At 50.5% G+C, this 23,224-nt stretch overlaps 1 protein-coding gene across 3 annotated transcripts in view; it reads left to right on the top strand.

The window, feature by feature from the left end:
- The window catches only part of JPH2 (junctophilin 2), a 63,586-nt gene that overhangs the window by 28,088 nt on the left and 12,274 nt on the right, over nt 1-23,224 (top strand). For 2 of the 3 annotated variants that reach the window (XR_010405856.1, XR_010405855.1), the window contains exon 3: nt 18,329-23,104. The exons of the other annotated variant lie outside the window; for it this stretch is intronic. The gene's annotated coding sequence lies outside the window, so the exon portion shown is untranslated. The remainder of the gene's footprint in view (nt 1-18,328; nt 23,105-23,224) is intronic. 3 annotated transcript variants of the gene reach the window in all.

The raw sequence follows: 23,224 nt of genomic DNA, 5'->3' as shown, positions 1-23,224 counted from the left end.
GCCAACCCTCATTTCCAGCCCCACCAGGGTATGCAGACCAGCCAGGGGGAGAAGGGCCTGGCTTTGGACAAGGTGTGAGTGGGGATCGTGGCAGTTGCCCATGTTTGAGCCTGTTTCTTTGATTTTCATTTGACAGACATCCATATAGTCCTTATTTCTGAGAGCCAGGCAAGATTCTAAGTTTCTTATATGTAGCAACTTAGTTCATCCTCAAAACAGCCCTGTGACAAAGGTAAAATTATTACCGCTTGACAGATGAGGAAACCAAGGCACAGCTAGGTTAAGTATCTCAAATAATTCAGCTGAGTAATGGCAGAGTTGGGGGACCTGGTTCTAGAATGCTCTTAACCATTGTCTGACCTTTGGCAGGTTTTCTGTCACAAACCAATGAGCACTTACTCTGTGCCAGGCTTGTGCCGGGGCACGCGGCACGCAGCCCATCGGTGTGGTCAGCATCCTCCGGGGACTCGGAGCTTAGCGGCAAAAAGACAGACAGGGCTTCGACACAGCCCATGATGGGGGGCAGAGAGGCCCAAGGAAGGAACAACCAGCTGCCCCAGGGGTGGTCTGGGAAAGCTCCCTGCAATGGTGGGTGATGCTGGTTGGGGGTTTGCCAGGTGGACGAGAGGAAAAGAAAGGTCGTTCCAGGTAGAGGCATGGCGGGAGGCATGTGTGTGGTGTATTTTGGGAGCAGTGAGTCATGGAGAGCTGGAGTGGGTGGGGAAGAGAATAGAGATAAGGCTGGGAAGGCCGCCGAGGGCCAGGCTAGGACGGGCTGTGAATGCCAGCTTGAGGAGCGTCAGACGTACTGTGTGCGGGCACTGTTCTAGGTGCCTGGCTGCGTGCTCTCAGCTCATTCTAATGATGGCACAGAGACTTCTTTAACATGTTCCACGTCACACAGCTAGTCCGTGCTGGGCTGAGAGTCCGGCCCCAGAGTCTGCGTTCTCAGCCGCTACGGTCTGCTGCTACACATACAGCGAGCTTCTCTCTCTCTCTCTCGCTCTCATTTCTTTCCTTTTTTTCCTTCTTTTTCTCTTTTTCCATTGTTCAGTGCAACATACTTGTTAAATTCAATGAAATTCAGAATAATAAAAGATAAGTAATCAAACTCCTCTCCTACTCCGGTTTCAGCCATAGCTCTGGTGTAACCACGTTAAGAGCTCACTTACAGCCCTCTTCTGCTTATCCATTCTGAGGTTTTGATTTTCTTTTCTTTTGTAACTAGGGTTACCTACATAATATACTTTAGCTTACTTTTTTGACTTCATATGTTTTGAGATTTTTTTTTGTCTTATGCACATGTATCTGCCCTGTTCTTAACAGGTGCATACTGTTCCGTAGTTTGGAAGTATCATGATTTATTTAACCAGATCTATCTTGATGAAGATTAAAACCATTTCATGCTTTCACGATTACAAAAAAGCTGCAGTGAACATCCTTGGACACATACTCTTGCTCACAGAAGAGTATGCTGGTGAAAGGAATGGCTCAGCGGCACCTTATTCCATCAGCGACGTCCGACCATCCTTGGAATGCATTGGAAATAGGATGCCAGTCCACCTGGGTCTTTGCAAGGGACTGACTCTTGGTATTCACTGTCAAAAGGTAAACTGGTGGTCTCTCTCCTCCAGTACTCAAGTACCTTTGAATGGATTAACACAAACAAGTAGAAATCCAAGCCACCCCTGTCTAATGTACCCCCACCACAGTTGTTGCAAGGGGGGCCAGATCCTTAGCCTGTTGCCTGTCCTTGCTCGCATAGATCTACGTCTGTGGGTTAAATTCCTGGAAGTGGAATTGCCAAGTCGAAAAGAATGTGCGTTTTCATTATTACCAGAACCCCAGTTAACCTCCTAAAGGGTTGCACCAAATTTATACCTTCTGCTCACACCAGTAGTGCCCGGGAGGATGGCTTTCCTCACACTCTCACCAACACCATGTGTTAGTCTTTTGCATCTTTGCCAAATTATTTGAGGACATTCAGGTGTTCCATCAACCCAGTGACCACCGTCAACTGCCCATGCTCATAGAGGCAAAAGCTTGTCCTTGGCTTGCCTCCTGGTTCCTCCTGGACCTGGATATGGGGTTCCATTGAGGGGCATTAAACTCCCCAGGATGGCCTTGAAATGTTGGAGAGGCCCCTGACCCTCGGCTCCTGCCCTCCATCACATCCCTCCTTGGAGAGTGGCCAGTGGACAAAATCCCTTTGCTCCCAGAGAATGAAGACCAGGGTGAATGGAATGTCCTGAGTTGTCAGAGTCGGACTCTTGTGACATACGAGAGCCAGCTGTGACTCCAAGGCCAGTCTCTGAGCTGAGTGGTCTGGGGAGAGAGGAGACCTTGCCTGGGCCCCTGGCAGCAAGAAGATGCTCAAACTAGGGGGCAGTGTATTTCGGGAGCACACCTGCCAAGCTGGGAGAGTGGAAAACCCGAGAAAAGACCCAGTGAGCTCCAGTCACTCCTCAGAAAAAGCTGCTCAGAACTGGAAGGCACCTCAGGGAAGATGCCGCCCAATGTGCTCATTTCACAGATGGGGGGACTGAGGTCTAGAAAGGGATGGCCACCCAGCCAGCGTCATGCAGAGAGAGGGGCATGTCTGGAGGGCTCAGGTGAAACCTCAGTGGACTTCTGGGTCACATTTAATAAATCAGCTAGGAAGAGCACAGGGCTCTGGAAGATGGAAAGGAATGTTTTTCTCTCCCCAACCCTTAGCCCTATAATCTGGGCCTACGGTCCCACTCCAGAACCTTTCCAGCTTGATTTTTTAGCCTCAGTAGCAGAGTCAGAGAATAGATAGGCCAATAGCCTGCACGTTCGGGAGAAAAATGGTGCTTTCTGTCAATGTGTTTCCCTACATCACAGTGGAAAGTCCGACCGCGTAAAGCCAGTGCTTGGCCCCTGACCCTGGTACTTGAGCTGAGCTCCAGCAGCACAAGGGACTCAGAGGTCTGTGCCAGAAGGGCCAGGATACGGGGTGTTGGAATCACATTAACAGAATGAGAATGACAGGGGCTGTCATAAGGTGAGTGCTCAAGGGCTCAGCTCCGGCGTGCACTGCCTGCGTTCTAGTCCCAGACACTGGCTGGTCTCGTGGGCAGGTGACTTCCCTGAAGCTTTCTGTACCCCCCTTTCTGTGTCTCTAAGATGGGATCATGGGAGCACCTGCCTCGTGAGGCATTGAGAGGACAGTGCTTAGGGCAGGGCCTGTTCTCACCACCACGTGCCAGGCTCTGTGCTGATGCCCTTTATGTGTGTCATCTCACTTAGTCCTCATGAGTGAGGTGCTCTTTATATGTAATAAACAACTCATTTCATAGGCGAGGAAACTAGGCCAAAGGCCCAACGTAACTGATACAACCAGGCTTTGAATTCTCAGATCCAGACTCCTCCCCCTTAACCACAGTTGGAAGAAGAAGTCCTTCAACTTGAACATTTCACGTCACTATCCTGCCAGTCTGATACTCTGTGCCTGGACCTTGGTGCCTGGCCGTCCTTTTGTATGGCAGGGCAGTTGAGAGCATAGGCTGGGGAGACAGAGAAATTGAGGTTCGAATCCCACGTTGTTACTTGGCTGCGTGTCCTTGGTCCTTCTGAGCCTCACATTCCTCATCTGTAGAATGGGGACAGCGTCAGCCTTGCCTCCCGGGTTACAGTGAGGATTCCATGAGGTGATGTGCGTAGAGGGCTTGCATGGTCTCGGCGCTCAGCAGGTGCTTGGTGAGTAGAGGCTGTCGCCTGTTTTATCATCAGAAACTCAGGCAAGTGGAACGTGGAGGGGCCAGCAGGCTCTTCCTCCAAGCTCATCCTTGGTGAGCCCAGTGCGAGCCACTTTTCTCCCCTGGGTTTCCAAAGCCCAATCCAACTTCCACTTGACTTCCTAAGTCCACACCAGTGAGTCCTGCCATTGGGAGAGGAGTTAAAAATAAAGCCCAGGCTTCAAATCCTTCAAGTAAACACCCAGCTCTCTAAAAATAGTGCCTTTGCAACTGGGCTCCAGAGCCAGGCTGGACTTGAGGGATGGAACTCGGCGGGCCTGGTCTCACAGCCAGGCAGGCATAGGCCAAGCCTCCACATCACCCAACTTGTCACCGAGCCTCTGGTCCCAAGGGGGATGCAAGTGTCTCCGGCCCCTTCTCTCTGTCTCCACTGCCACCAGCCGAGTGCTGGCCATCAACCCCTCGTGCTGCACCACTGTTAAGGGCCCCTCAGCAGCTCTTCACTCCTCTTGCTGCCCTGTACTCTCCTCTACACAGCAGCTGGAGTGAGCTTTTATAAATGTAAGCCGGAGCATGCACTCTGGTAAGCAAAACTTTCCTGGGGCTCTTAGTTTGGGTTCCCCCGAAAGCAGAGCTTGAGGCAAGGATTTGGGTGCAGGTAGCTGATGTGGAGGTGATGCAGGAAGGAGAAGGTGAGGGGGGTGAGTGGGTAGAGTAGAAACAGGGAAGAAGGAAAAGCCAGTCTAAGTGCATGTTATGGAGGCATCACTGTAGGCTGCAGGGAGTGGATTGGGCTGGGACCTTGATACAGAACACCCCCCAGATTGTGCACCTGGAGGATGGAGTGTGGGTGGACAAAGCCCTATCCCGCACCCCCACTCCAGTACCCCCTTCACTGAAGACTTCCCCTGGGGACATAAATCTTCCTCCACTCCCTGGTGTGCTTGCACTTGGGGTGGGGCTGAATGGGCCTCCTGTAGCCTCAGAGCAGGCTCTGGGCAGAAAGCAGAAGACCGTGCTGTGTGAGACACCAGCAGTGCGAAGGGGAACGTTACCATAGGGGGAACTTGCCTCCACAGCAGTTGGTGAGATTACGAGAAGACTGAGGAGATGTGACGTGGGGTCAGTGATGTCTGCTTCTAGGAGAAATTTCAGATTTCTGACTTTGGCCCGTAAGACCCTTCCTGTCTGGCTCCAGCTTACCCCACCAGCGCCATCTCAAGCCACTCTCCCCATCACCCACCTTCAGCCACAGTTCCTCCAAAGGGCTGTTTTCTTTTCTGCCTGTGGTCCTTCCTACATCCTGTTCCATTTGCCTGCAGTGGTCTTCCTTAAATCTTTAGCTTGCTAACACCTTGTCGTTGGTCAGGCCTCACTCGGCGCAAATGTTTCTCCCTCAGAGCTCCCTGCTAGTTTGGGTTCCCTGTGGTAGGTGCCCCTGCCTCAACTGCTACCCGTGCCCCGCCATTGTCCCTACTCATCCCGTCTTCCCTAGGTTGCATACTCCTTGAGGGTATGGACCCTATCTGCCATGTTCACTGCCAGGTACCAGCGCCTGGCATAGCGCCCAGGACAGAGTGAGGCTCAGGACGTAACGTTAGGTCCCAAACATGTCATGATAGGAAGCACCCTCCATTCGACTCACTTAAGCCTTCACACACATTCAGCAAATATTTATTGAGCACCTCCTCTGGGCCAGGTAGGGTTCTAGGCTCTTGGGGGAAGAAAAGCTAAAGATTCCGGCCTTCGTGGAGTTGAAGTGCTAGTTGAGACAAACAACACAGCCGACAGGATAAATAAATGATAGAGCATGTGGGAGGGGGTGAGCTGCCTTCTCACCTAAGTCAGGGTCGGCCTCGCTGAGAAGTTGACACCAAGCAGTTGAAAGAATCAGCCAGTGGGATGTCTGAGGGGGAGAGCAGCCCAGCAGAGAGCCGAGCGAGGAGAAGGCTCCAAGGTGGGTGCATGCCTGGCGTGCTCTGGGAGCAACGGGGAGGGCAGCGCGGCTGACGGCAGCGGGAGAGGCCAGACCGAGTGTGGGGCTGGGGTGGGGGCAGATCCCTCTGTCAGCATGGGAGCCACTGGCCACATGTGGCAATTTACATTTAAATGAGGTGAAATTAAATAAATGGAAAGTTCCATTCTTTGGTTGCAGTAGGCATGTGTCCAGTGCCCGAAAGCCGCCGCCTCCCTGGGATGGTGCAGATGGAGCCCGTTCCCCCACTGACCGCCCTGTAGGACAGTGCCTGGGGAGGGCCTTGAGGGCATGGTAGGGCAGCGGCCTCGCCCAGACATAACTGGGCACACATCCTGGGGTCCTTTCCTCACCTCCCAAAGTGGGTATGATTAAAGCAGGCAAGGCCGTTTGGTCCAGCCCCAGCCAGCGTCAGAGTGCCTTCCCCACCACCCACACCAGACGGCCCTGCGGTCACCGCTTCTGTATCTCTGGGCATAGGAGACACCCCTCCTGAGAAGGTCCAGGCCAACTTTGACGTTTGGCTTTGCTAAAACCGGAAGAATGTTCTGCCTCTCTGCAGCTTCTGAGCACCGGTCCCATTAGCCCAGTTAGCTCCGGGACCGGGTTAGTTAGAATGGCGCTCAGCTGCAGGCGACAGAACCTGCTTCTAGTGTCTTAACCCCTGGGTGGACCTCACGTAAGATCAGGGAGGCAGTGCCAGGCTGTCGCAGCAGCCCCGGGATGCCCGCAGGGACCCATCTCCAGCTGTCTTTCCCTCCTACTCTCCTGCAAGTGTGGTCTCTGTCATTCTCCAAGACAGCCACCGTACCCCTAGCTTCACCTCTTCATCCCAGGGCAGAGGCCACAAAACAACAGCTTCCCTTCATGGGGGAGTGAAGCCCACCCCAGAGATTTACATTTTACTCTCCAGGATGGATCGCGTGGCCTTCCCCGCATGCAAGCGGTCTGGGAAGATGAGTATTTTTAACCAGACATGTTGTTTTCCTAAACAAGATTAGCCTTCTGTGAGTGGGGAAGATGGAGAAAACGGATATTTGGTGAGGAACTAGCAATGTCTGCTCCATAAAAGCTGTCTTAACCACCTCACGGTTCTGCTCCGACCTAAGCTGATGCAGGCCCTTCCTCCGGCCTCCGCTTTCGAGGGTCTGGTCCGCTTTTCCACCAGCTGGGATCTCCAAGATGTTTCCACAGTCCCAGCAGTCACTCCGAGGAGAGCCTCTCTCTTGACGTCTCGAGAAGGGGTGTGGAGTGGCACCGCAGATGGGAAGGAGGGATGCAGTGGAATCCGTCTCTGGAGCCACCTTTGGCCAAGCCACCTCCCTCGTGGGGGTTATCACATTACTGCTGAGCGCTGTTCCCATCAGCCCTGGCTCAGGCAGCCCTACCTGGAAGGGGGGTATTACCCCAAGGTCACGGAAGCCCGCTGCCTAAACTCTACTCCATAGGACTTGCTGCAGCCTTGCCAGAAGCCTGGCCAGACCCACCTGGTAGAGGGTCAGAAATGCCTTAGATCGGGTCCTCCATTAGGGGATTTATCAGAGGCTAACCTGGGGCAGCCCCGCTGGGCTCCTCCTGCAGCAGAAAAGCCATCCTGGAGCCCGAATTATTTCTTCCTTTATTTTTTTGAAATAGTTTACACATTCCTATGGTTCAGAACCCCACCATTATAAAAATGGCATTTGGGAAACCCCTCCGTGTCCTCCAGTGAGGACATCTCCACACCCCATGGGCAACTGTTGTTTGCAGTTTTTCCTTTCCTTCCAGTTACGCTGTGTATATATGTGAAGGTGCATCCCATGAAATTGACCGTGTCCGACCTACAAAATGGCAATTTCATACAGTTCCACCTAACACGAGCAAATGCATACTTGGATTCCTATTTTCTCTTTCTTACACAAAAGGTAGCATATTACACATACTGTTCCGAACTTTGCTTCTCTGCTGTGTCTGCATTGGAGATCTTTCCGTATCTTCCCCAGTAAAGACATTTATCAGCTTTTTTTCTTTAACACCTGCATCATATTCCATTATATAGCTGGATCATAATTTATTGAATCAGGACCCTCTTGCCTGAACATGATCATTAGGGTAGTTTCCAGAATTTTGGTATGTTAAATAAAGCTGGACACTCATCATTTCATCCGTGGGCTAGTATATCTCTAGGATAAGGTCCCCAAGGGGCAATGACTAGATCAAAGGCTGTCTGTAGTGCTTGTCCCATTTTATCTTCCCATCCACGTGAAACGAGAGTGAGAGGCCTCTGCTGCTGCCGCCATGCTGAATGACCTTGGGCAAGTCCCTGCCTCTGGGGGTGTCTCCTGGAGCACTGAGCTCTCCTTTACTTGTCCTTGGGAAAAATAGCCGACCCAGCTTCGTCTCCTTGTGTGGCCTTTCCCACGCCCCAGCCACATGCAGCTGCCACGTGCAGCTATTGTTGCCACAGCTCCTTTGGGAGATGATTTCAGCCCCACCCGAGGCCACGGCAGTCCGATGAGATCAGCATGGAAGAGCCAGCGGAGGGACCACTATGGTCAGAGGCACAGAGATGCGGCAGCATGGGCTGAGGCAGGGTTTCCCAAATGCCAGTCGCTGATGTACCTTCCTAAGCCATGCTATATCCACGTCCCACCTGGGTTATTTATCTCTGTACTATCTTAAAAATATTTTTAACTTTCTTAAACCTACATTTATTTTTATAAAGGAAATTTTTACATCATTACCATAAATAGAAATCCAGTGTCAGATAAAAAGTTAGGGGGGAAAAAAAAGGCACATACACACACAAGGAAAAAAAAAATCATTAAACCATCCCTCAGATTGTTGCTCATTAAAAACTCAGATCAACGCTGCTTGCTGCTCTCTCTCTGTGCTAAATAATGGAATATAAGAGACTCATTAAAGACATAAAAGCCCCAAAGGAGACTTTCTCATTGATGAAATCAGGATGGTTGAATTTTAATTTTAGAACAGTGTTGGGGCGCCTAGGTGGTTCAGTTGGTTAAACATCTGATCGTGATGGGATTGAGCCCCACATTGGCTCTCTGCTCAGTGGGGAGTCTGCTACCCTCTCTCCTTCTGCCTGAAGCTCTGCCAACTTGTATGGGTGCTCTCTCTCTCTCTCTCTGTCAAATGAATAAATAAAATCTTTAAAAAAATGAAAGAACAGTGTGACCTGATGAATGTCCCAGTATTACCTGTCATTTTGGTCCCAAGTGCTAAGTATTCCACAGTAACAAACATTGGCCTAAAGAGACGGATTTCTCCTCTCCGTCCTCCCAGAACCTCAGAGAAAGAGAGAGGGAAAGCCGATTTTGAAGGGTCTGTGCTCTAGGAACTAGATTCTGTGGAGTTCTGGGTGAGATGCACCCAAGTTAAGACAACCTTGCACTCAGTAGGCACTCACTAAATGCTTGTCAGTGACTGACGTCTTAGTGGGCCTGAGGGGCTCTTAAGAAAGGATGGGCGTTCAGATGAACAGGTGCCTCCCTGAATCTTGTCTAAGAGCAGAGCCTTCCTCTTGCTCTGTCCTCATGTGGCAAATGGTTTACCTCACAGCTGAGGCTTGCTGGAGGAGCACTGGAATAGGAACCACCCAGATAGACGGGAGGGGCTCAGGACCAGCCTCCACTTCTGCCATTCCTTCACATGTTTGTAGGATACACACACACACACACACGCAGCTGTAGAACAGACCAAGCCTAAATTTACTTCCCACTATGTAAAGTTCAAAATCAGTGCCCTTATTGGTGGGCAATGCTCTCTCAAGCGATTCGGAGGCCCAGCCTCCTTCCGTCTTATGGCTCTGCCATCTTCAACACTCAGCTTCCAAGGTTGTCATGCTCTTCTGCATCAAGCCAGTGACAAGGGAAAACACCCAGAATAAATGCAAGTGGGTAGTTTTTATTGGCCAGGCCAGGAAGGAGGGCTCGTCATGTCCTCTCAATTTCCATTGGCCAGAGTCCAGTCCCAGGGCCACACCTTCCTGCAAGGGAGGCTGGGGAACAGTCCAGGCAGGTGTGTGCCCAGGAAGAAGAGGTAACTGGTTTGATGAACTGCTAACTGGTCTCAGCCATGCTTAGTGACCATAGCATTCAAGGTCCTTTATCATCTGCCTCGGTCCTAGGTCTTCCTTCACTCATGACATTGACATTGTCAGGCTGAACTTTTCTCAGTTTCTTAAACAGTGTGTGTGTGTGTGTGTGTGTGTGTGTGTCTTAACAGCTCACGTGCCTTGGCTCCTGCCGTTCCCTCTATTCAGAACAGCCTTTTCTGACTTCTTTCCTGTCTTCTCTAATGGACCAGCTCACAGGGATATGGAGAATAAGACCACAGCCTCAGAGTTGAAAATAAGACTGTCATTTTCCAAGGACTACACTCCGGGAGAAGAGGGGACACCTGTCCACAGCCTGGAGGGGTCCTCTTCCACTCCCCCACCTCCTTCATAGAGCAGATTGCAGGTTTCCTTTCATACAAAGACGCCCCTCCTCGGATTGTCCTGCAATAGGTAGGGGATCCGTAGTCAGGGACGACAGATTTCAAGAGTTTTTGTCAAGAAAGCTAGTAACCTGTTTTTCAAAGGGGGTCACAGAAATTGTCCGGGGGAGGAGGTGAACTGCAAGGGTCTGAATCTGCTCAGTTAACTTTTTTATAGTTCATGTCAAATCTGAGAATTCGCATGAGGATGAAGTAGCTCTTGGAGGGGCGGGTGGTGGGGGGAGGTGGGGAACCTGCTTCCTTGAGCCTGCCAACCTCTGTGGTGTAAATACCGCCACTGTGGCCCATTTCCTGCTAATGAAGTGCTGTCCCCCAATGCAGAGCTGGGAAGAGCAGTGACAAGGTTGGCTCTCTGGAGAGAGAGCTTGGCTGAGCAGCTCCCGTGCACAGCTAACCCAGCGCTTGATTCCTCCATCTCGCTCTGCGTGTAGCTGTAGCCAGCTCCTTGTTTCTTCGGGGCTCCCGAGTCTAGAAGCCTGAAAGTTCCAAAGTGGATTGTTTTCCTGTCAGTCTTCTCTACTAGTCTGTAAGCTTCTTACGGCCGGGGCTCTGCTCTTTGTATCCCCGTTGCGTTGTTGGAGGCCCGCACTTAGGAGGCACCCAGGAAATGCTTCCAGAAGGCGGGCAGAGAGAAGGGTAGAACAGGTGGGGTTGAAGAGCCTGTTCAGGGAGGCAGTTCCTGCTCTGTGACTTGCTGGCCGTGTGACAGCAGGCACACCCCTTCACCTTGCCGGGCCTCTTTCCCCGTCTGTACACAAGGCTCCTTCATCTTCCTCCGCTCTAGCTGGGCAGGCCTACCACTGCATAGTAATGAGGATGATAATCGTAGTAACAGCTGCTGTTTATTTGTTCGACAAAGTGCTGTGAAGCCCCTACTCTGGGCCTGGCCCTATTCTAGGTGCTGGGGATTCAGTAATGAACAAAACACACAAAAATCCCTTCTTTGTGGAGCTTGCTCCCATATTTGCAACATGCCACCTACTGAGTGGAATCTCCCAGGCACCATCTCATTCGGTTTCCGGCGAGCCTGAAAGGCAAAGGTTAGTTAGCTCCATTTTATTGCTGCAGGAAGTGAGGTGAAGTAGAGTGGCAGGAGTTGCCAAAAGTCAGCCCGTGCATAGAGGATGAAGATGGGACTTGGACCCTGGCATCTGGTCCCAGGCCCTGGTTCTTAGCCATCACAACATGCCCTCTCCTCCCCACAGGCCCCCTTCCCGCCCAACCTCTCTGCCTTTGCTCAGGCAGATCCCCATGCCCTTCCCAGTGTGCCCTCTCCACAATGGATCTGTTCCTGTGAACACATCCCTCAGGCCACCTGCAACCTGACTCCTCCCTGACAGCCTTTTTTCTCTGTCTCTGGCCTTGTCTCCAGATCCTTCCTCCTTGTCTGGCCAACTGTGGCTGGCCACCAGGAATGGAATCCTTTGCTTTATTTTGCTCCCTTGAGACACCTCTTTCCCCTCCCCCTTCACTCCACCACCCCAGGGCCCGGGCATGGAACTACATGAAAAGCTCAATGAACAGTTCTTAGAAATCCTTGATTTTTCTTTGGATTCTGGACAAAGTCTCGGTTTTAAATGCCTTCATTGTATGGGTGATTTTTTTCTTCCTGGGAAATGTGAAGGTCAGATCTACTAAACAAACCTCAGCAGCCCTTGTGGGTACCTACGGTGCGCTGGGTATGGTGCTCAGTGCTGCCGGGCTCACAGAGTGACAGACACGGTTGCCAGTCTTCAGCCTCAGTTGGCGCCTTGGTGTGTGGTCAAGGCTGGGACGATCACACAGCCTGGAGTGCCTGGGCCAGCCCTGGTTCATGCTAGGTACAGTGATTAGCAGCCTCCCCTTCACCCTCAGCTTCCCTGGTTTGGATAAGCTCTCCAGTCACCCGAAACAAAGCCTGAGGACACAACTCCTCTCACTGCTCTAAGCGCTTTGCACATACCAACACGTGTCATCCTCCCCACTCTATGAGACTGGTGTTATTCACCCTTTCCACAGATGGGGAAAGTGAGGCACAGAGCAATTAAAGGAGTTTGCTCAAGGTCACACAGTTTGGAAGAAGCAGAGCCAGGTTTTGAACCCAGGTCATCTGTGGCCGGAAATGTTCTCACTCAACCACTGCGTGAGCACAAACTTTTCTAAGAGATCTTCCCTGATCCCATCTCTGGGCTGGATGTGTTCCCCCTGCGCCACCCCATCGACTTGTCCCAGTCAGGACCGCTGTGACACAGTTTTGTCACAGGAAGAGAGCTAGAGGGTCAGATTCCCCTCTGGAGCCTGGCACAGTGCCTGGACCAAATAAAATCTCTGGAAATGCTTTTTGAACCAAGGGATGTGATTCTCTGGGGCTGGGTTTGGCCCCTCCCTCCTCCTCATCCTTGTGGTGGCAGAGATGCCAGCCCTCGGGAACAGTTGTAGCTGCCTGGAATTCCTTCCCAAGGCTCTTTATCAGTTTTCAGAACAGCCTGGAGTAGGATGAGGGGGGTGTTGGGGACACTGGGGGCTGCTCTGGAAAAAGCTGGAATGCCATAGCCCGAGCCCCACCTGGGGAGGGGCCGGAGGTGGGGGAGGGTGCTGGGCAGGGAGGCCTCAGCTGTCACATTCCTCAGGCTCACAGAAAGCCCTCCTGGGCGCCTTGTCCTTATTTAGGCAGGAGATGTCTGCTGACTCGGGCCTGTGGGATGCTATTGCTGGCTGGCTCACCACACAGGGGTGGGGGGGGGTGTGCAGAGCACTCCGGGAGCCAAGTCCGTGGGCCCTTGGGCAGGCAATCCCGGTGGGAAGTCCAACCCTTGGGGAGAAAAATCACTCTCTAAGTAATAATCCCCAAAATAGCGGTTACCGTTCATGGATACCTACTATGCACGGAGCACTAGGCTGGGCCGGTCTGTAAGCTCCAGGTGGGGAATTTCTCCTATTCATGGCCACACTCCAGATCTAGTGCAGGGTCTGGCACACAGTTGGTGCTTAGTAAATACTTATGACGATTGAGTGAATATACACTTCACATGCCACAGTTCACTTGATCCTTACAGTAATTCTAGTGGTGGCTAAGTGCCACTATTAACCCATTTTATAGGTGGTAAGACTGAGATTTACAAGGGTTCTGTGATTTGGCAAAGGTCATGAAACTTGGAAGAAGGGGTGCTGGGGTTCGAAGCCAGGTTCTCTGATTCCAACACTAACTAATGTTCCCACCTTCTTTTTTTTTTTAAAGATTTTATTTATTTAGTTGAGAGAGAGAATGAGATAGAGAGAGCATGAGAGGGGGGAGGGTCAGAGGGAGAAGCAGACTCCCTGCCGAGCAGGGAGCCCGATGCAGGACTCGATCCCAGGACTCCAGGATCATGACCTGAGCCGAAGGCAGTCGCTTAACCAACTGAGCCACCCAGGCGCCCTGCTCCCACCTTCTTATTTTGGTGCCGGCCACACTGGGATTCCTGGCTTTCCCCCTTTATTGACTGTGTGAGTTAGGATCCATTATACAACCTTTCCATCTCCAGTGTTCTCACCAGTAAAACGGGAACCGATAGTGATACCTACCTCGGGGAATATCGTGAGGCTTAGGTGGAGTAACACATGCAGATGTCTTAGAATCATGGTAAGCACACAGTTGGTGCTCAACATGTATTGTCTGTTAGTAATGTGGTGATGATGATCGGTCTCAGGGGATTCAGCATCCTCCTGGCTGGATTGGACCCAAGCAGAGTGAACAAAAGGTGGCGCCATTTCCCAGCAGGCTCTGTCCCCTGCTGGAGCGCCGTGATGATCATGGCCCTCTGGAGAGAGCCATTCCTAGCCTGTCTGAAGCCTTTCAGATGCCCAGAGCAAGAGACGGGAAGGGGTCTGGGTTTTCCCCTCTGTTAGTACCTAGTATGCAATCATGCCCTCATGTCAGCTTGATTGCCCAAGGTTTCCGTGAGCACCTACTGTGTGCCCAGGTCTGGGCTGGTCGCTGCTGCCATCCCTCGAGGAGCCTGTGGCCACACTAGGGAGTGGCAGCAGAGCGGAGCGTTGGAGAAACATGGATCCTGGAGCCAGACTGTCAGGACTCCCATCCCTTGCCGGCTGTGTGCCCCTGAGCAAGTTCCTGAAATGTCCAGAGTCCCAGTTTTCTCATCTGTACACCGAGGAGGATAATAATAAAGTATTTCCCATCCAGTTGTTCATGTTTAGTGGTGTGATATGTGTGAGCACTTAGACCAGAGCCTGTCACATAGTAAGTGACCCTTCTAACATGTCTGCACCCGAGGTAACAATCACCAGGATTAATTTTCAATTATTGAAAAGGATCACATAGGCCTCTCTGGGCCTCAGTTTCTCCATCTGCTTATTGTATTGTTATTAAATGAGAAGAGATGCTCTCTGAGGGTCCTTCCAGCTGCGTGAGTCTCACAATCAAATATGTAATCCGTAAGACACATTTACCCGATGCGTACTTACTGAGCACCTGCTCCATGCCTGCTTCTGCTGTGGTAGGAACACAACAGTGAGGCTTCTGCCCCCTTTGGGGGGCTCACAGGCTGGTTGGAGGAAGATAAAGTGACCTGGCAGCTAAGTGCAGGGGACTGCGAGAGCAGAGAGCTGACATTCAGAGTAAGCTTTCCTGAGGAAGGGTCCTGAAGGATGAGTAGGAGTTCACCAGATGAAGAGAAGAAGGATGAAGGGGGGGAGCAAGTGTTCTCAGGAATGGAAGCAGCCTGGGTACAAGCCCCAGGGGTGGAAATAGTAGGGCACACATGGGGATCTGGAAATTTCTGCCTGTCTGGAGGGCTGGTTTGCTTTAAGACCCAAGGGGTGGCAGGGGCTAGATCATGAGGTCATATGCATAGCGTAATAATGCCTTTCGATGTTATCCTCCAGGCATGGGAAAGACACTGAGGAGGCTTCCGCAGAGGGTCAAGATCACATTTACTGGGGGTAATCTCTGGGGAAGGCTTTCTGAAGCAGGTTGGGTGTAAGAAGGAAAACTTACTTTCAAGGTTAGTATCCAGCTGGACACTCTAGGAACATCACGCCAGTTGTTAAAGTTTTTAAATATTCTGGTTTATACCAGTTTGTAACCAGCAGCCGCCCTGAGCTCCCTACGTGCTCCCCACCTCCCTTTACTGCCCTGTACACCTGGCCTCTTGCCCAGGAGACGGACTTCTCCAGGACCCGGCAACTCTACGGTGGTTAACCGCCTGGCATGCCGCTTCCGCTGGTCGGTGCCCACCCCCTACAGCAGTGGCTCCATATGTTTAATATCACTCTGCCGCATTCATCTTAGTCAGTCTTCCAGTTCCAAGAAAGCACTGGAGAACATCAGATAGAGCAGGACCAGCTCAGGAAACCTGGGTCTTATCCATTCCTTGCCCTCTTCCTGCAGGGTACGCAGGGGAGCCTGGAATGCCCACTAGGGCCCATCCTGCATGGCTGACACAGGCTTGGGAATCGGGCCAACCTGGGGTCTAGAGCACTTTCTGGCTATGTGGCGCTCCCTGTCTGTTTAGTGGACATAACAGTACCAGCCCTTAGGTTTGTTTTCGGGAATAAATTAAATCGTACCTTTAAAAGTCCTAGCACTCATAGGGCGCCTGGGTGGCTCAGTTGGTTAAGCGACTGCTTTCGGCTCAGGCCATGATCCTGGAGTCCCAGGATCAAGTCCCGCATCAGGCTCCCTGCTCGGCAGGGAGTCTGCTTCTCCCTCTGACCCTCCCGTCTCATCCCCTCTCTCTCTATCTCATTCTCTCTCTCAAATAAATAAATAAAATCTTAAAAAAAAAAAATCCTAGCACTCATAGATGTTAGGTTGTTAAAAATGTATTTATTTGCTTATCTTGGAATATGCCTACTATATGCACATTGGGAAGATCTAAAAGGGTGTCAGTCAGAGTCCTGGCATGAAGGGGTATATTCAGAGAATTCAACTGCAGACAGTTTCATGAAGCTACTGGGTTTTCCCCCCCAAATTTATTGAGCTGTAATTGACACATAACACTCTGTACAATGTGTTGATATGACTCACTTATATATTACAAAATGATTACCACCCTAGCATTAGCTAACACCTCCTTTGTGTCACATAATTACCAGTTCTTTGTGGTGTTAATATTTAAGACTATTCTCTTTGTATCTTTTAAGTATATAATACGGTATACTTACCTGTAATCACCATGCTGTATATTAGGTCCCCAGAACTTATTCATCTTCTAACTAGAAGTTCGTACCCTGTGGGCAGCAAACTAACAAGGGATGTTGAGCTACCCAGGGCCAGCGATGATGGGAAGCCACTAGTGTCCTGGGTCTGAAGGGCCAGAGGAGGAAGTGGTATTATACTAGAGTCAGTGGGTGCAGGCTGTGGAGGAGAGAGCCCTCTGGAAGAGGGACAGGGAATAAATACCCTGACCGCTCCATCCTCCAGCTCTTGGCTGGTGCCCCCATGGGCCAGAGCCAGCTGGGAGCCAGAGAGCAAGGGCACTGTGGATGCAGACCGTGGAGGACAGTCTCCCAGGGCACGGAGCAGGGTGGAGGATGATGTGCTGGGGCAGGGGGAGGAGATGGGGCATGCAGCTCAGAGGGGGTGTGTGTGGATATCTCCCTCCTTTCCACCTCCTCCCCAGCCATCTAGTTTCCATCCCAGTAGGCAGCCTGTATGACCAATTTCATACCTATCCTTCCAGAAAGAGCCCATATACAGAGGAGCAAACACACTTGTTTGTCTGCACGAGCGTTGCATACAATATCCAGTAATTTACACCTTGCTCTGTAACTTGGCATATCAGGATTCACTCTGTCCTAAAGATCTATCTCATTCTTAGTACTGGCTGCATCAAGTCCTTCAACTGGCCATACCATAACTTAGGTTAACCAGTTCCCCACTGCTAGCTTTGGGGTTGTCTCCAGTCTTGGGATTACAAACCGTGTTCCCATAAATGCCTTTGGACATGCGTCATTTTGAGCCTGTTGGCCAGATGCCCCAAAGCGGGATCACTGGCATAGAAAAAAATGTCGATGCCAAATTTCTAAAGGAAAACGCTGAGCCATTTGAAATGATGAATGCGAACATACAGAAACACAGAATTATTTCAGTGAAAAATCTATAGTAGCGGAAGCTAACACTCCTCTAGTACTCACTCTGGGCGCCGCTGCTCTGTGTAGGAATTCCTTGAATTCTCATAGCAACCCTAGGAGGTGGTAAGGGGTCTCCCCACCCAATTTCAACATGTGGCGGGGGAGAGGGGTTGTGGTTCTCCCCCAAGGCCCCAAGCAGTTCACCAACACCAGCTGGAGGTCTGAAAATTCAACTCAATTCTGACATTATCTACTGGGAGATAGCATCAGATCCCACAAGTTAGGGGTTCAGTCCTACAAGAGGTCCCCCAGTGCCATTTGCAAGTCCAGAGTGTCACCTGGGCTCCTGACTGGCTAGCTGTAGTGAGAAGTTTCCAACAACCCCCTCTGAGTTCAATTAATTTGCTAGAGTGGCTCACCGAACTCAGAGAAACCATTTCCTTATTACTAGATGATTAGTTGATTATAAAAGGATCTAACTCAGAAGCAACTAGATGGAAGAGCTGTGTAGGAGAAGATAGGGTGAAGGGCGCACAGCTTCTGTGCCTTTTCTAAGTGTGACACTTTTCCTGGACGTTCACCTATTCACCAACCCAGAAGCTCTCCAAACACCGTCCTTTTGGGTTCTTATGGAGGTTTCATCATATCTGCATGATTGATTAAACCATCGGCCATTGGTGATTGATTCAACCTCCAGCCCCTCTTCCTTCCCCTGAAATCATGGGGTGGGACTGAGAGTTCCAACCCTCCCTTCTTGGTCGGTTCCCCTGGCAACAAGCCTCCATCCTTAGGGGCTTTCCCAAAGTCACCTCATTATCATAAACTCAGTTGTATTGGAAAGCAGTTTGTTATGACTATCAAGACACCCATTTCGTTTTTATGGCTCTGAAGTGATTTTAGGAACTGGGGACAAGAGACCAAATATTCATTTTCTTTCTTTCTTTCTTTCTTTCTTTCTTTCTTTCTTTCTTTCTTTCTTTCTTTCTTTCTTTCTTTCTTTCTTTCTTTCTCTTTCTTTCTTTCTTTCTTTCTTTCTTTCTTTCTTTCTTTCTTTCTTTCTTTCTTTCTTTCTTTCTTTCGACAGAGAGAGAGCGACAGCAGGAACACAAGCAGGGGGAGTGGGAGAGGGAGAAGCAGGCTTCCCACTGAGCGGGGAGCCCGATGCGGGGCTCGATCCCAGGACACTGGGATCATGACCTGAGCCGAAGGCAGACGCCTAACGACTGAGCCACCCAGGCGCCCCAAGAGACCAAATATTCTAACAAAAGATGCTCCTATTGCTCTTATCAGGAAATTCCAAGAGTTCCGGAAACCGCAAGACAGGAACCAAGGACGAAGGCCAAGTATATAAGAGACATATATTTTGGTCATCTGAATGACTAAATATGTACAGTCGGCCCCTGATTAACATGTGTTTGAACTGCATGGGTCCACTTAAATACACGGATTCTTTTCAATAGATACAGTATAGTACTGTAAATGTGTTTTCTTATAACCTTTCCTTTTCTCTAGCTTACTTTATTGTAAGAATACAGTATATACACCTATACAAAATAGGTGTTGATCAACTGTTTATGTTATGAGTAAGGCTTCCAATCAACACAGGCTATTAGTAGTTAAGTTTGTGGGGAATCAGAGTTATACTTGGATTTTTGACTGTGAGGGGGGTTCTGAAGTTCTCTGCCAGCTCATGCGGAAGAGGGCTCCCTGCTGGCGACTAGGCTCCAGGTGGGACTGCAGGGCAGTCCTGTGTGGGGAAGGGGTGTGAGGCCTGAGGTCCCCGCCCTGTCATGGCATTAGTCACCGAAGTGCAGCCAGACTTCAGTCATATGTAATCAGCCGGGCAGTTCCCAGGCCCCGGCAGACTAGCCTTTCTTTGGGGAAGTAGGGTTATCACTGCTCGTAACCACTAGCCCTGGGCCCTCTCAGACGGCAGGGCTCACACCGTCCCTGCGGGAAGAGGCTGGGTGGCAGCCACTGGGCCCTTCTGGAAAGTGGGCGTGAACTGAGGCAACACAGGGGACGCGTGGGTCAGCAAAGGCATTGCTGCCAGAAGGCCCTGGTAGCATGTTCCAGCTGGCTCTGGCACTCACCAGCTATGAGCCTCGGGCAAATGATTTTCTGAGCCTGCGTTTCTTCCCCCGTAAAGTGAGTTGTCTTGAGGATGACATGAGATCACACAAGTTGTCTTAGTTCCCAGTTGCTGCCATAACAACCTTCCACAAATGTGGGGCCTTAAGACAACACGGGTTTATTCTTTTATGCTTCTGGAGGTCAGAAGTCTGAAATCAGTCTCCCCACACTATAGCCAAGGTCAGCAGGGCTGGTTCCTTCTGGAGGCTCCAGGGGCTAATCCCATTCCCTGACTTTTTCAGTCTCTAGTAGCCGCCCCTGCCCCTCCTCTGTTTTCACATCACACCTCACCAGACTCTTCTTCTGTCATCTCCTCACCTTCTCCTCTCCCGCCATCCCATCTCCCTCTGCCTCCTCTTCTAAGGCCACGCATGATCACATTTAGGGCCTCCCTGGATAATCCAGGATAATCCCCGCTTCTCAAGGTCCTTAATCACATCTGCAAAGCTCCTTTTGCCATATAAGGTCACATTCACAGGTTCCAGGGATTAGGACTGGGATATCTTTGGGAACATTATTCAGCCGACTGCATAGGTCAAGTGTCTGGCACATAATTAGCACTCAGTAAACAGCAACTCTTACTACTTTGCCTCTGCCTTCTTGGCGGGGGAGGGGGGAGGTCTCGCACACCTGCTCACATGTAGAGGAGACTTTCCAGCAGGCCTGGAGGCTCCCCTTTAAGAAGGGGAGAAAGGTCGCTATAAAAATGTGATCTGGAAGAGGTCACCTCCATGGCCTGGGGATTTCAGGCTGGGTTTCCAAGGTGGGGAGGTTCTCTAGGGCCTGAGGATGTGGCACAGCCCCCCCCCCCCTTCAACTAGAACAAAACCATTTTATCGAAAATTTTCAAACTCTTGCATAGAGCCTGCTATATGCTATCCCTGTTCCAAATGCTTTACTACAGTAATTCACTCTATAATCCCAACCACCCAGTGAGGGCGGGGCTATTCGTGTCCCCATTTTACAGATGGAAAAACTCAGTAATAAAAATACAAAAACCCAATTTAAAAAAGACAAAGGATCCAAATAGACATTTCTCCTCAAAAGATATACAGATGGCCATGAAGCCCATGAATCGATGCTCAACATCATTAGCCATCTGAGAAGTGCAATTCAAAACCATATTGGGATGGCACCTCACAAACCACTAGTATGAATAAAATTTAAAAGATGGGTCTAATGGGGAAACAGGAGCCTTCATATGTTATGGGGGGGATGTCAAATGGTGCAGGAACTTTGGACCCAGCCTGGCAGTTCCTCACCTGGGACATGGAGTTACCATATGACCCAGAAATTCTACTCTTAGGTGTGCACCCAAGAGAAATGAAAACATACAACCACACAAAAACTTGTGCACAAATGTCCATAGCAACCAAGCGGTGGGAACAACCCAAACGTCCCCCAGCTGAGGCACAGGTGAGCTCAGTCTGGTTTTTGCACATGGTGGAATATGTCTGGCAGTAGGGAGGAATGAAGGACGGACACGTGCTACCACATGGGTGGACCTTGAGACAGGGTTCGGATGACATGTCCTTCTACAAGAACGCATATTTATATCCCAATTTGTGGGCAGTCCATAGAATTCCGAAGGGAATTGCTGGTCAGCATTGTTATAATAGTAACAAAAACCATGATAATGAAAGCTAATATTTGTTAAATGCTCATTTCAGACTCTCAGTAGCATAGTGAAGTATTATTATCCCCATTTCACAGTTGAGGAAACTGAGACCAGGGAGGAGATGTCAGATACGTCGAATGTGGTGGGACTCTTATTTGGACTTGAGTGTCTGCCCTTAACCCCTCTGGGGAGGGGCTTCCCAGCAGGCGCTTAGCCCAGTTTGCCAAATGAAGTCCTGTGGGGGGGTCAGGAGGAGGCTCCCCCATCAGTCAGGACTCCCTGACTCTGCCCTTGCCTACATGCTTGGGGGGTGGGGAGCTTTCTTCCAGGGAGCTCTCTGGGGGGGGGCAGTCTGAACACCCCAGCTGTGGTTCCTGCTCGTGATTACTCTGACCATGATTGTTCTGGAGGAAATGGCCATGGCCAGCCAGAGCTGTGGGCGAGGGGCTATTTTGGGAGAGGGCAGGGCAGTGGCATCTGAAGCATCCCCCACCGCAGGAAGACATTTGGCAGCATTGTCCCTGTCCGCCATCTCTGTGGCCTCCAGAGAGGCTAGCAGAAGTTGGAGCTGGGGACTCTCATTATCCGCCTCTGTCCTCCACACACAGCAGGCTTTCTTGTTCTGAAGATTTTTGTTTTCCTTTTAAAAATGAAAAAATCATTTTAATTTTTATTTAACAAATCAGTGACATGTAGTCCATCCAGGACTTTTAGTCTTCTCCAAAAAAGTGTGCTTATTTATTTTATTAACAACCACTATATGCACTTCCTGTGTCCTGGCCCCCGCTCCAAGGGCCAGATGACTGGTCATTCATTACATCATTTCTCCGATAGGTGCTGTTATTACCCTCATGTTACAGATGAGGAGATCGGGGTTCAGGGAGCTCAGACTTGCCGAAGGGTGTAAGGGGCAGAGCTAGGACCCCACACCCAAGCTACCCAACTGGAGTTTCCCCCTCTTAGATGCTCTACCAAGCAGTTTTGAGGCTTTGCTCTGTGCCGCTGTTCATCACTGGTTTTCAGGGATGTCCTGTGGTTGACTTGGCAGGGCTGCGTTAGGCTTTGAGTTCCTCGGGTGGCTGCTGGGTCCTAATCATCGCCATCCCTGGTCCCAGCACATGGAGGACTTGGCCCAGAGTCAGTGGGAGGAGCGTGACAGCTTGGTGTAATGGGTAAGAGCTTGGGCCGATTCACTTTTCTAGCTGTGTGACCTTGAAAAAGGGACTCCACTTCTCTGAGGTCATTTGTGTTAAGGTGACACAGAGCTGGGCACAAAGAACTCAACAAATAACAGATTAATATTGTTTTAATAGTAGTAGTAGAAGAGACAGTTATTGAGTGAATGCATTAAAACAGAGGTCAGCAGGGGCGCCTGGGTGGCTCAGATGGTTAAGCGTCTGCCTTCGGCTCAGGTCATGATCCCAGGGTCCTGGGATCAAGCCCCACATCAGGCTCCCACCTCAGCGAGGAGCCTGCTTCTCCCTCTGCCTCTCTCCCTGCTCATGCTTTCTCTCTCTCTGTATCTCTGTGTCTCAAATGAGCAAATAAAATCTAAAAAAAGAAAAAAACGGGTCAGCAAACTGTTTCTGTAAATGACCAGATGGTAAATATTTTTGGCCTTGCAGGTCACACAGTCTATGTGGCAACTACTTACTCTAGACAATGTGTCAACAAATGGGTGTGGCTGGGTTCCAATAAAACTTTATTTATATGGACACTGAAATCTGAATTTCATGTAATTTTCATGTGTCAGAAGATATTACTCTTGTTTTTTTTTTCATTCAACCCTTCAAAAATATATAACCCAGGCTTAGCTCACGTGATAGAGCAGGGAACAGTGGGCGAGATGTGGCCTCCTGCTGCTGCAGTTCCCACCCCTGCACTAGAACGCAAGCTCTGCAAGGGGCTTTGGGATGCTTGGTTTGCTCTGGTACCCACAGTACTCAGAACAGTGCCTAGCACACAGTAGGCTCTCCAGAAAGTTGTTAAATGAATGAATCAATATGTAGAAGTGGGTCTTGAGCTGGCCCTTTAAGACTGGGAGGGTGGACGGAGGGGAAGGAGTGTTCCAGGTCCGGGAACAGCCCGAGTGAAGGCATGGAGTCAGGGGTAAGTCCAGCGGGCATCCCCTTTGGCCCGTGAAGCCATCAGTGTGTGGTGGAGGGGGCCGGGCAGCACGCCCCCCCCGCCCCACTGGAAGCCGCAGTTAGGGGCCTGGCGGTGGGGGAA

Source organism: Mirounga angustirostris, unplaced genomic scaffold (genome assembly GCF_029215605.1).
Source record: "Mirounga angustirostris isolate CCGP_5_RB_7025 unplaced genomic scaffold, mMirAng1.0.hap1 SCAF_10, whole genome shotgun sequence".
In the NCBI taxonomy this organism is placed as follows: domain Eukaryota; kingdom Metazoa; phylum Chordata; class Mammalia; order Carnivora; family Phocidae; genus Mirounga; species Mirounga angustirostris.
The sequence above is the reverse complement of the archived record's forward strand: the minus strand, read 5'-3'. Positions and strand labels throughout refer to the sequence as shown.